The sequence below is a fragment of the Chlamydotis macqueenii genome, chromosome 2 (genome assembly GCF_036417535.1).
Source record: "Chlamydotis macqueenii isolate bChlMac1 chromosome 2, bChlMac1.mat, whole genome shotgun sequence".
Lineage (NCBI taxonomy): Eukaryota > Metazoa > Chordata > Aves > Otidiformes > Otididae > Chlamydotis > Chlamydotis macqueenii.
Window position 1 is genome coordinate 38112310 of NC_141557.1, and position 14062 is coordinate 38126371.

At 34.9% G+C, this 14062-nt stretch overlaps 1 protein-coding gene across 4 annotated transcripts in view; it reads right to left on the reverse strand.

Annotated features, from left to right (window-relative positions):
• Positions 1 to 14062, reverse strand: part of TBC1D5 (TBC1 domain family member 5) — a 325821-nt gene that overhangs the window by 247104 nt on the left and 64655 nt on the right. For 2 of the 4 annotated variants that reach the window (XM_086742637.1, XM_086742635.1), the window contains exon 3: positions 13041 to 13195. The exons of the other annotated variants lie outside the window; for them this stretch is intronic. The gene's annotated coding sequence lies outside the window, so the exon portion shown is untranslated. The remainder of the gene's footprint in view (positions 1 to 13040; positions 13196 to 14062) is intronic. 4 annotated transcript variants of the gene reach the window in all.

A 14062-nucleotide genomic window follows, 5' to 3' on the forward strand; every position in this document is an offset into this window, starting at 1 on the left:
AGCTTGCTATAGGCACAACAATCTTTCTGGTGACTCCAAATTCTTCGTCACAGCAAGGTCAGGTTGGAGATTTTTTGTGTCTTCCTCAGCAAACCAGAATCCCACTGGATGTAAGACATGTAAAAATTCACCTTCTCAGGTAAACAGTGGATGAAAAGGTACAATAGGAGACCTACTTCTTCAATAAATCAGAACAGAAACAGATTATGAAAAGGTGTTATTTGAGAAAGATGGGGAATAGGTCTGTAGCTTTCAATGTTCAACCCTTTCAGTTGTGAGGGGTAGAACAAGGATCATAAACTTGATGCTGGTAGCAAGGCTGAGGAGAAGGAGAAAGTTACACCGACTCTGTATGATGCCATATTCATACAGGAGCAATGACGGGCACTGAGCACTACTGTCAGATAGCTGATGGATTAACTACTTATTATGGTCAGAATTTTTTGTTTCTTTCACTTCTCAAAATTAATTAATTTAAAATAATTAATTAATGCTTCTGATATACTAAACATCTTCAACCTTAACTCACTTGACAGAAGTTTGTTTTCTACCTGCTGTATTTCCAAAGCATATCAAGAAAGAAGTAATAAAACCTCTGAATGTACATGGGAATGACCTCTTCCAGTGCCAGATTTTAAGCAAAAATGGATTAATATGGCCATCTCAATAACAGTGATATTTTTCTGTATGGCATTGTGAGTTTGTTCAAAATCTCTGAAACATCTATCAAAATATGTTCACACTCTGCGAGAGAATAGGTGCATACAACTTACTAAAAAGCATGATGATACCAGGAGTTGGAAAGACAAACACGTTCTATCAAGCTGTGTACATCATCAGCTTTTCTAAGAGATACTGTCCAGAGTTTTGATTACTACTATGCCTGCCTTTGAGCTCCATAATATTAATCACTTTTACTTTTACTTTCTCCACCACTATCATAAAACGAGAAAAAAAATATATATATATTTTATTTTTTCTGTTCTGTCCTGATAAACAGTTCAAATTTTAAGGGGGTCACTAATTGAGTCCAGCCTCTTGGTGAGCAGGCTTAAGTATGTTTCTATTGAGAGACTGCACTGGTAAGCTGTAGGTCTCTCAAAAGCATATACAAAGCTAGCATCTTTACAATGATTTACTGAAAGCAGCAGCTCGTTTTAATAAAACCATCCCAAAACATAAAATTGATTGAACCAACTGCTGTGCAGGGCATACACAACAGCTGATCAAAATCATTCAAGATTTTTATTCCTATAGAATATCTCTAGAGCTTGTAGTTTTTCCTACTTTATTACTTCAGTTCTGATACACAACTCATTTAGGCAAGCAGAAAAATTAAGGTTGACTGATATTTGTTCTGATACTTTTAACCAGAAATGTAGATAAAACTTAAAATAAACTCACACATGAAAAATCAAAATAAAAGCCAAGTATTCTTGAAAATCATGAGCAGTTTTCATAATGTAAAGACTATTATCTTCCCAATTATCACTCTTTAAATGATACAGCATGCCTTGACTAGTTGTATGTCAGAGAAGCTTCGAAACACACCACACAGATTACTCTAAAGGGTATGACATTTCTCCTATTTCAAAAAGTTTTAATGAATAGATTTATAATAGCTTCTTAATATAAAATTACTATTAGCTTTAAAAAGGCAGCAAAACATGAAAACTTTTTCCACACTGAAAAGATAACATTACTAGCTTTACTTTCCTTATACAAAATATCGCTGATAAGAGTTTATCTGTTTTGTTGAACCTAACAAAAAGTTCACCTTTTCAGAGTGTGCTACATGAAGCTTTGCTTGCCTTTTATATAGTAAAGTAATTTTATGGTATTGTGTCACAATGAAGGACAAAGATAAGCCAACTGTTTAGATTCCTCTCCTTTATGTTGTGGCTTTGATCACTAACAATGCTGCGTGAACAGCCAACAGAAGGCTGACATTTCATAAAATATGCAGTGATAAAAACTAATACTGTAGCATCTGGGAGCGATATATAAAATGCAGAAATACACCTAATAACTGTGATCTTAAATTACAAGTTACTAAAAGCTAAATAAGCAGCATAGCTAAAAGAAAGAGAAAGATTAAGACAGGATTTTTGTGCTTCTACTCCTAAAAACAAATTTTAAAAAATTAATCCAAGATATGCTATCTGTTATCCTTAACAATTCCTCTGGTTCCCTTGGATCTTAAAAGCAGCCTTGTAGAAGAGTGCTTTTTTGCCGTATCATTACGTATCAGCAAAAGCTAAACACATTGTAAGTCGCCTTTGTGCTGTATTAACGCTCTAATACTTTGTGAAGTCCCCTTTCTTGTCTCTTTTAACATATCAATCACATAAAATACATACAAAATCTGGTGACTGACTCTTCACTGTTACGAGAAAAGCTGAAGCTCTATGATGACCAAAATAAGTAAAAATCCTTCCAATATGCTGCGTAAGTTAAGTAAATCTCAGAGTAGAAATTACATTGTTTTTATTTATTTACCTTAAGAGCATTAAGACCATACAAGACAGGCCACATAAAATGGAAGATTATATCCCAGAAAGCAGTGAATCCCTAAAGAACTTAGAAGTTATAGTAAATAACCAACTCCATTTTTTTTTTTCCCTCTCTCTTACTATGTCACTGTAGCTAAGAAGCTAAAAACAATCCCTGGGTGCATTACAGGGAAATATATGGTAATACTAAGGACATGAAATTATCTGCACATATGGCATCACTGGAATGCCGTAACCAGGACTAGTATCTTTAATTTAAAAGGAAGTTGAAATTAAAAGGGTCAAAAAAGGAGTTACAAGAATTACAATCAGGAAAATCTGCTTGGTTTTAGGTGTGTGAGAGACAGAGATACAAGATCAGTATATTTTGCTTATTTATTATAAGATTAGAGATTACTTGATTGAGATCTCTAACTTACTACATGTGGAAAAGATGTAATAGTCAATAACTCTCGAATTAAGCAGAGAAAAGGGCAGTAAGACAATTACTGCAAAACAAAATAGACAAACATGGTCTAGAAATACACCATCTTATTTATTACATCAGGTTAGCTAGGGACATAATGCATCTCCTTTTGTATCCTAAAAATCAAACTAAAGGTGAAGTAATGATTTTGATTTTTAAAATAATAATTAAATATTAACCCTGTATTATGTAAAAGATGGAATGGCTAAATAACCAAAATGATCTCTTTGGTACTGAAAGCAGTCTAATATTAAACAACAATACACAATTAACTTTATAAGACAGTTTTACAGACCAGCTCTGTTGCCATTTATGATTCCATGGATCATAATTTTCACCAATTACTCAATACGAAAAAATTACTTCACCTAATGTAAGATAAAAAATAATTTTAGGAAAGAGTGTAAGTATATTATCTATCTTTAAAAAAAATACGCCATCAAGAATTGAAGAAAGAGTGACGTATGTGGTGCAATCACTGGTCATCCACAGGTCTATGTAATATTAATATGTAGCTGAAACAATGACACAAAAATCAAAGCTAAAGTAATTGCTCCAAATGATCTGAATATAATGGTGCAACACCTGCTTACGGCATCATAAAATGGGTAGGACTTCCTCAGCATAGCAGGTCGAGGGAGGTGATTCTGCCCCTCTACTCTGCCCTGGTGAGACCCCACCTGGAGTACTGTGTCCAGTTCTAGAGCCCCCAACATAAGAAGGACATGGACCAGTTGGAGAAGGTCCAGAGGAGGGCCACGAAGATGATAAAAGGGCTGGAGCACCTCTCCTATGAGGACAGGCTGAGAGAGTTGGGGCTGTTCAGCCTGGAGAAGAGGAGGCTCCGGGGAGACCTGATAGCGGTCTTCCAATACCTCAAGGGGACCTACAAGAAAGATGGGGAGAGGCTGTTCAGTAAGGCCTGTTGCGATAGGACAAGGCATAATGGTTTTAAAATAGAGGGAGGTAGATTTAGATTGGATATTAGGAAAAATTTTTTTTACTATGCAAGTTGTAGAACACTGGAACATGTTGCCCAGAGAGCTGGTAGATGCCCCATCCCTGGAAACATTCAAGGCCAGGTTGGATGAGGCTCTGAGCAACCTGATCTGGTTGGGGATGTCCCTGCTCCTTGCAGGGGGGCTGGACTAGATGACCTTTGAAGGTCCCTTCCAACTCTAACCATTCTATGATTCTGTGATCTAGAAAAATTCCTAAAGCTCTTATCTCACTAAGGAAAACTCAGCTTTTTTTTTTGTATTAGGCCCTCATTTAGTAGCAGGGGAGAAGGAATCATGTATCAGATGAAGAAGGATGCACAAGAAAATCCATATTTGGTGCCTGAAGAACCATGAAGCATATTTTCTGTCTGAAAAACCCATAACAGTTTAAGTATGTGGGAGGCAATTGTCCTTGTGCTTATAATTAAGAGTCCAAATTTAGGGATTTCACTGCTTAATGCACACCCACCAGCCTGTTATTCTTACTACAGTTGTTATGTTACTTAATGGAGATGAATACTCTTTTCCCACCTCATACTTGCATCAAGGCTATTTAATTTTTTTAGGCTGCTATAATAGGTTAAACGGCAGTCTCAACATCACTCTTCATTTCCCACTGGACAACGAATGGCATTATAAGACTGAGAATAGATGAAGGCATATTTACATTCATAATGTTCTTGACTATAACATTTATGTAAATTATGATTTTACATTTGCAAATACTATAATTCTCAGTTTCAATGAATACTTTACTACTCTTCCATCATTAACTTCCTATGTACATTACATGGAGAGAAAACACCAATGAAATATAAAAGATCTCAGAGAGGTACACATCTTCTGTAAAAGGAAAAAAAGCTTTGTTTCTAAATTGATCTTACTCCTGCATAGGTAAGGTACTGGACTATATCCCACTGCTCACTCAGAGTGCATAAAACCTACAGAGGTTTGTAAGAAGGTAATGAAAACCAGATTTCACATTGATCGCTTATATTTTAACTGCACCAAAATCAAATAACCATATTGCTGACGAGAACTAATTTTTTCCACATTCTGTATAAATAATATTTTTTCTATTCATTGACAAAACACCATGGAAACACTATGATAATTACAAGACTGCACGTAGAGTTTTGGAGCATGTTTACAGATGTTACACAAGAATGAAAAACTCCAAAATACCAATTTTCATTAACTAAGCTATTGCTCCACCAAATGGGTAGAATGATTTTTAACAATCCTTAGAATGGAAAACAAACTTTTCAGTTAAGAAGAATATTCACCCCTCATACCTATCTTAACACATATATACTTACAACACAAAAACTGCGTTTATCTACGTACACTTTGTCGTGATTTTTATGAGATGGTCAGCTAGGTATTTCCTTCAATCATTTAACACGTAAATCTGAGTAAAAAAAAAAAATAATCTATGCTTCCAGAATGAAAAACTGTCAAATCAAATTGGTCCAAATATTCTGACTTATTTTGAAACAAGGAACTTTATTGTGTTTGCTAAGAGCTTAGTATGACATTTTCAAACTAAATGTAAATATATGTAATGAAACAGCTCTCAAACTACCACACTGTCAGATACATATGTTATTTTTAAAGAGGTGATTCCCTGATACTTGAAAACAACTATGTGAATGAAGCAATGTTACTCATCTTAAGGAAGCAAAATTGGGCATGGAGGACAAGTCAGGTCACCCCTGAGTATAATGAAATTGCTGCTTATGTATGTAATTTTTCAAGTTCTTCAACATGTAATAATTAGAAGACTCAATTTGAAATGCAAGGACTGTGTATACATTCAAAGAGAAACTCTTTAAAAGAACAATGACTTTTCTGGTCATTCTTACCTTTGTACCATGTAATAAAAATAAATCTAAAAGGACTTAAAGTTTACATTCCTCTTTTGCAATTGGAGAATGTATGGACTTGGATGATGACCCAAACCATTAAATGTTTCTTCCATTAAGTACTAACCCCCTTTCCACAATTACTTGAATCAAGTTATTTTCTGTGTGAAGTCCTAAATTTCCTAAGTTTCTGCTGAACGCCTGGCAAAAGGGAAGTCAGTAGAGGTATCACTGTTGTACCAGTGCGAATTATGGCTACCAAGCAGGAATTCCTTCCTCTCAGCATCCTTCAAACACCGTGAAAAGGGACAGTTATTCTGTTGGACTTTTAACGGCAAAACTCTCAGGGAAGTTGAGGAAACCTTCCCAAACTCACAGAGATCGTTCGTATGGGAAACAGTGAAGTCAATTTAATATCACTCCCTAATATTTGCTGCAGGCAAAATACTGAAACGTTAAACTAACTTCAACATTAATAAAAAAAATTAAAATAGTCACAAGAAACAAGATGCTGAAAACTATTCGAATACTGACAAAGTCTTGTATACAGCTTTTATCATAGTTCTTCGAAGAAGTCTGCACGTTAAGTCTTCCGTGTTCCAGGTTCTTGCATTTTAAATTTGCCCATTAATGATATATTCAAGAAAGCATTATATCAGAAGACTAGTATCAGATAAGTTACAAAAGCTACATTGGTCACATTTTCTTTTCAAAGAATCTAGGAGCACAAGGCAGATCCTTGTGTAGTGAAAATAAACTCATATCATGAATAAAGAAACGTGGTGAATACTAGAACTTTCTTTTTGATATGAAATAGTTCATTCTTTTAATGATGTATTATAATATATTATCTTTCAAAATGACAAAAAGATTTTGTGTGAGAATGTTTTTATATTTATGCTCGTCTATCACATTTCTTTGCTAACATCTAAACACTGAAATAAAATGAAAACATGATTGTTTCCCCCCAAAATGTTACAAATCCATGCAACTGTCATATCTATAGTTTTCGTGCACAAAAATAACAGAAAATTCATTCAGCAAAATGCATTTAATATATGAAACAAATACAGATACATAATTAGTTGGTCACTGTTTATCTAGTTGGTCACTATTCATCTGGAACAAAGTTTCACACTACAAAATACCCTCAACTGGAGTACAAAATCCTGATTAGAAATAACTAGATACTGATTCACAACTTAAACATTTATTCATTTCTCTTGCTTTTGTCAAAACTCACATTTATAAAGTAAATGCCTTTTTAAAGGATTTTAAGCCAAAATCCAATAGGGGATACTGTATTACTTTTCTGCTCGTTTTAAAAAAAACAAACCTCAACTAAATTCCTGTTTATTTCAAGTATTCATATTCATATTGAGAAAACTCAGTAACAGTATGAAAATTCAAAAAAGTACCCTTGTATTTCCTTTAACTTAAATACTTTACAAAGTCAAGTCTAAACAACCAAAAAAGAAACTAAGTACAATCTGTGCTTTCAAGAGCACTGTGTAATTAAGGTCTCCCTACCATTTACTCACGGAAGAAATACTGTTGCTTCTGGATTTTAAATTCATTAAAATCACTTTCCTGTCAAATGGCATGAGTGTCTCCAAGCAAGAGCATCTTGATCTACTTTCTGTTGTTATGTTTTATGGGAAGAATACATTGACCTAAAGAGATAAGCATTTTCTTCCTTTTGTCCCCTCTACTCCCCTCTTCCCTCTGCCAAATGCAGTTACGTGAGAATGACAACTTTTTTCTTGGCTCCAGCTTGGATGCCACTATAGAGTATATTTCTGGGATTTTAAAACAACCTAGATTAATGTCCCAAGAAAAAGTTTGAACAATATTTATAATACAGAGAAATTTTTGCAACTGATCTACAACTTCCTTGAAAATAAGAGAAATAAGGTGAGTTTCAAGATAAAACCAACCTTCTGATTGTGCATTTATATTACCTCAATATTGCAAGGCATGCATGCTCCTGAAAAATAATAAAACAACATTCATCCATTTCTCCCAAATCTAGTTCAACCATCTGTATCAGAATCAATGCTTACTAAATTAATGTTTATTAGAAAAGATCTTACAGGATCAGACACATAACATTGAGAAAAAAATACTGCAAAAGTGGATGGCAAGATTTTAACTCTCCTTTAAAAACTGTAAACCTGTAGAAACATTATGCTCTCAAAGAAAGTCTTTCATATGAAGTCACGTACTCTACATCACTCAGCGTAACCTTTAATAAAAGTTGAAGCTGCTTAGAAAGTTCCAAGTTCTACAAAGTTCCACATTAATTTATTTAAATATAATAGAACACTGATAATAAAGAACAACTTCTCACCATCATGGCTCTTATTACTTTAAAGAAATGTTTAAAGTTATATATTTAATATACAAGTTCACTGAATAAACAGCACTCAGCAATGTGTGTAGGGTCTTAAATTAGTAGGCAGTTGGTCATCACTGTCACTTTAATTTGGCTTTATTCATCTGTTTTCCATCTAATTACAAATGCTGGCCAGTCACAACACAATGAGCGATGCTGCTACTTGCACTGGAGATACAGTCCCTAATACTGGACTCCAACGGCACCGTGGTACCTGTCAGTATCATTCAGGACATGCTCAGACATTCAAATCAGTATAACTTAAGAGTAAAAAGCACTACAATTCTACGAACTTCCTTACGAATTTGTCCTAGAAGCAAAGCATTCTGGAAGCCCCACAGTATTTCTTGGGGAGGAGGAGAAGAAAAAGAACGAGAGCCAAGGATATCCACGATACAGCATCCCTTCCTCTCCAAGGGAAGTTGCAGTCAATTTTTTAGGAATTTTTTTTCCTTAAAACTTTACTGGAACGTTATGACAGCTTTGAACACATGAGATACAACTACCTGTGACGGTCACATCCATGGAAACAGGGTCACTTCAAACGTACCAAAATACCATCACAATCTTGTGTTTAAATACACACCACTAGTAACCCAACAGTTTCTCCCTCCCATGGTTTTCTTGATGCAGAAACACTTAAGGCTGTCGTGTTTAATCCTTTAAGAATAACTTCAACAAATAACTTTAACAAATTCTGATCCGCACTTACGATCACCTAAGTTAGCAGTTGTTCCTTACTGAAAAAAAACACAAATAACAGTCTTCTGGCTGGGTTCAAGCAATACCACTTCCTACTAGTGCGATGCTTCTGAAGAAGTTTGAAAGTCCTCAAAATGCAGAAGAGAAGACATAACAATGAAACTATATAAGAGACATACAGTAAGCAGCTAACAAAAAAAGACAAGATGTTGCTGTCCTCAAGTAGAATCATAGAATGTTTCGGGTTAGAAAGGACCTCTAAAGATCACCTAGTTCAACCCCCATACTACGAGCAGGGACATCTTCCATTAGATAAGGTCGCTCAAAGCCGCAAACTGGCCTTAAACACTTCCAGTGATGGGACAACCACAACTTCTCTAGGCAACCTGTTCCATTGTCTCATCACCCTTGCTGTAAAGACTATTGTCCTCACACCTCATCTAAAATTACCATCTGTTAGTTTAAAACCATGACCCTTTATCCTATCCCTACAGGCCCTGGTAAAATTTCTCCATCTTTCTTATAAGCCCTCTTTAAGTACTGAAAGATGACAGTAAGTTCTTCCTGAGTACCATGATTTCCAACTTGCAAGGCTGTTTAAAATGAAAATGCACTATAAAGCAGGCACCAAGTACAATGTAAAAAGCTCTGCCTGACCTGGCTGGACTTTGTTCAAGCCCAGCTCAAGCTTCAGAACCACACTGCCCAAAATGAGGCCTAGGTGGCAAATAGGGCAGCCTGCCAGGGGGCAGGGGCAAGGGAGATGCAGCGGACAGAGATCACTGCCAGAAGCCATTTCAACTAAGAAGGAAGTGAAGCAGCATCAATTTCGTCAGACGAGGACCAGCTACAAAAAGTGGATAAATCCTGACGTGGTACCACGAGAGAAGAAAGGATGTCTGAAGAGAACGGGCTAATAACACACAGTAATGTTGCTCTTCACCAGGACACACTAACAGCTACTGAAAACAAAGCTATAAGAATCAGTAGTCCTGAGTAATATTAGGTACCCTTGTGAGGAATTGATACAACTTCATTTTAGTGCTTTGCAAAATAACTCTCAATTCTGCACCTGTTCTTCCATCCTTTGAAGCTGCAAGTCCTGCAAGTTTCGCTACATCTGAGAAAAAAAAGTCCTTTGTTTCTGGATATTGCTTTCTATAGCTGATCTCTGCAAAACAGCCATAAATTAAACGCAGGCATATGGACCACCCACACTGAAGGAATAGCAACAACAGAACCATTGTGACAAATGTGTGTTGTTTTTTTTTTTTTCTGAAAGACTTAAAATGTTCTGCTCGTACAGATGTGTGATGACCTCTATGAGCTGCGTAACAGTGTACCAAACAGGTAATTTAGTTGCTCCACAAACCACAGATTACCATAGTGTTTAAGAAAAGATGCCATCTGTAACACGATTGCAAATCAACAGATAGTGCTTTTTAGACTCATACAGAAGTTTATTTGAACTTAAAGGAACTAATTGACAAATGATAAAATGCCACCTATTCTAGAGCCTGTAAGAAAAGACATAAATTCACTTAAAGATTTCTTTTTTAGAAACTACTGCATTTCCAATTATAACCACTACCTGTAGTACTTAATCACAGTTCATGTTTCCTGAAGCTTCATAACCCAGTTTATAAAATGAAGACTTTAGAGCCAGGGTACAAGCCAACAATTATCAACTATTATATGTAATTAATTACTCCTTAAGTCAAAGGAACTATGTTTAAAGCCATATAGTACCTCAGTTTCCTTATGAATTATTTCAGTAGTGAAACTTGTTTAACCAGTTTCACTATTATGTCGACATAAAAACATCTGAAACCCCAGAAATTCAGAAGTGTTAAGGGAAACTCCAAGCTTGGAGAAGACTGGAATAATTTCAAGCAGAGAGAAATACAGGAGAATTTAAAAAATGGCATTTAAAAATATCTTTTCTTCAGAAAAATTATTGGTCTTAAATATAGGTTTAACAAATTACGAAGAATAAGTAAAACACAGGAAATCAGCATTATTACTTTCCAGCCAAAGAATTCTTAAGAAGATTTAATTCAAAGTCTGAAAAACCTACAGCATACCTGAAACAACTTCGCCAAGCTTACTATGAAGCAAGCACATGGATACATAATTTTAAAACAATTTTCATTCAGTTGCCAACAAGAAGCAGCAGATCTATTGATTATATGCATACTATGTTATTGCACAGGTAAGCAAAATGAAGAGTTGAAATGGAAGAGCAGCAGCCACAGCTTCGAGTTTGCATCTCAAGTATCAAAGACTTGTCCATAGCCTAGTCTACCACTGAACAATAACACCCGTAATACCCACTTTGCAAACGAAAGATATCTGGCAGGTTACATGGAAGCCCCTGCTGCCTGAAGCTAGTCTTCACTGGTCTGCATGCTGCCTCCAACACTTGGAGTGAGAGAGGGAGGGAAGCACTAAGCCGCCGAATTTGGCTCAGTCTGAACTCACCATGAGGCAGAAGCCAACTTTGTCAAAAGGCTTAATACTTAAAGAAAAACTTCTCAGGCTTGCTCATGAGTGTATAAATCTTGTTTTATATTAAATGTATATTGAGCTAACCAGAACATTCAAAAGCTGCTACAGCAATTTTCAACATCAATTTTAACTTGTTTTTGAAAGACACGTTTTCTCTAGTAATAGGAAAAAAGCTGGTTTTATTAGTTTTTCTAAGTAAGAAGACATTCCCAAAATTATGTAGATCAGTACAATGAGTTCATTATAATTATTTACAATAGTATTACCATATCATTTTTTAATTTCACAAAGTTGGACAGCTATAACAAGTGGTCTAAACACTTAAAAATGCTGAAATCATATAACCAGCATGAAAACACAAAAAGAGTAAGCCACCAAAAGCACAAGTCTTTATTTCTCAACTCTTTCTGACAGTTCCAAAATTCAGGCACACATCCAGAAGAACTTTCTGCCCCACGTCTGGTCAGTAAAGAAATTGAGGTTAACCTTTAATTTTTAATGTCACCTGCAGCCAGTGACTGCTTTTTCTAATGCAAGTGACAGATAAACAGCAAAACACTCCCAAGATGATACACAAAGCACCACACACCATAAGTGCATTTTTATTTTTATACCAACTCAATTTCTCAAATGGATAACCAATGTTCCTACTAATTTACATTAAGAATTGAGTCAGGCATGAAAATTGTTCTGATGCATAGGCTCTAATGTACTGCATAGCGTTCTGTACTTTATTGCAACACTGGAAAAAAACTAACTACACTTAAAAGGTACAGAAACTATACATACAAAAACACAAGCACATATAAGTCTTACAAAATCACTTCAGAAAGGGTTTTAAATTATCCAGAGCAGTATGAAGGAAAAATAACTAATTAAAGTCACTGATGGAAGTCAGTAAAAGCAAAAAATTGTTCCTATTAAAATGAGTTTCCTGACATCTAATTGCTTGAACTGGTGTTTTTCTGTAGACCAATACTAGTACTTTAAATCTATTGCTAGGATTTCAACTTTCTAATTCCTTTATACAATTCAATAGTATCATCTTAACATTTGCAAGGTAATTCCAAACTAAACAGAGGGAATATGGCAAATTGAGGTAATATAATCTAGCTATTTAAGGCAAAATTGGCAAGTCTTTAACAGCAAACACTGTATCATTACTAAACACTGCCATGTTGTTAATGTAAGGAGAGGTTTGAATTAGATAGCGAATTGCCCCTCCAGGTCAGGACTTAGGACATATTATGGGAGAAAGCAAAGAAAAGCTCCCACTGACGCCATCTATTTTTCACCAGTCCTGTGGAAAGCAGACTTTGATACAGTTATCTGTCACTTTTAAAAGTGAATATTACAGTCAATATTTTCACTCATCTTTTAAAATTTAACACAGTAAAATGGGGAGAAAAGCACCTATGTTTGTAAAATAAGTTATTTTACAGAAAGTATATTTCAAGTCATTTTTTGAAAACTACAGGAAACATATCATAAGCAGTATGTACGCAGTATAAATCTAAAAGTGTAACTATCACATCAGCGAACATGAGGCAAATGATTTTTCTTTAAAAAAACATAGAAAATTTAACTCACGTAGTGGCAGGTGTTCAAAAACAAAGGAGACGGTTGTCCTCAGAATTATTTGCTCCGTACGTTCAACAGTCAAGTAGCATCGGGGTAAGTCCCAGCCACCAGCAGCAACAAGGAAGTCAAAGTAGCAGTCCTGGTACCCAAGTTCCGGAACTGACCTTTGGATGGAGAATAAAGATGCTTGATGAAAAAATGCTAGAAACAGTTATAATTTTTAGTTTGACCTAAAGAGACAGAGTAACCTAAGGCACTGGATTTCTTATGGAAATTTCCATATAACAAAAAGTCAAGTGACTGAAACTATTATTTTTTTCAAGTCAAATAAGTATTTTAGGTAATCACGTAACAGGAGAGATGGAAACAACATGTAAGAAAATTCCATGTTGTTCAATTTATTTTTAAGAAGTCAGTAATGGTAAAGAGAGTGCTATATAGATTTAAAAGACATAACTGCTGAAGTTTTACTATCTGGAAAACAATTTCAAGGTCTAACAACCTGAGTATTATGAAATCTTCTTCAGTATCCAACCTGAAATTTATATCAACCTGCATTTCTTCACTATTTCTCAGCATTATTTTAAATTCCTCCTCCTGTGACTGAACTTCTTAAAAATGTGTATTTTAGAAATTTCGGTAACTTGATATTGTTAGCTGTATTTTCTAGAAAATGGTTAATTGATTATTAATAGACAAAAAAAATGTACAAGGTTCAATAGCACGCTACTAACACACTAAAAATGTTAAATGCTATGGGTCTACGAAAAATGTAACAAATCAAATTCCAGCAACTGATCAGACATCTATCTTTTATTACCTCTTTTTCAACTGTTTCAAAATGCACTTGTAAAGCAAGAAGAAAAATTAAATTGAAAAAATAATGAAAAATCTATCTTGAAAATATGTTTATGGAAAATTTTTCAACTACTGTGAGATAATTAAACTCTATTAACATAACTATGGGACACACCGCTATTTTAAAATTTTTTTTTTCTATTAAAATATGCAAGGTTAGTAGTGTTGAATTT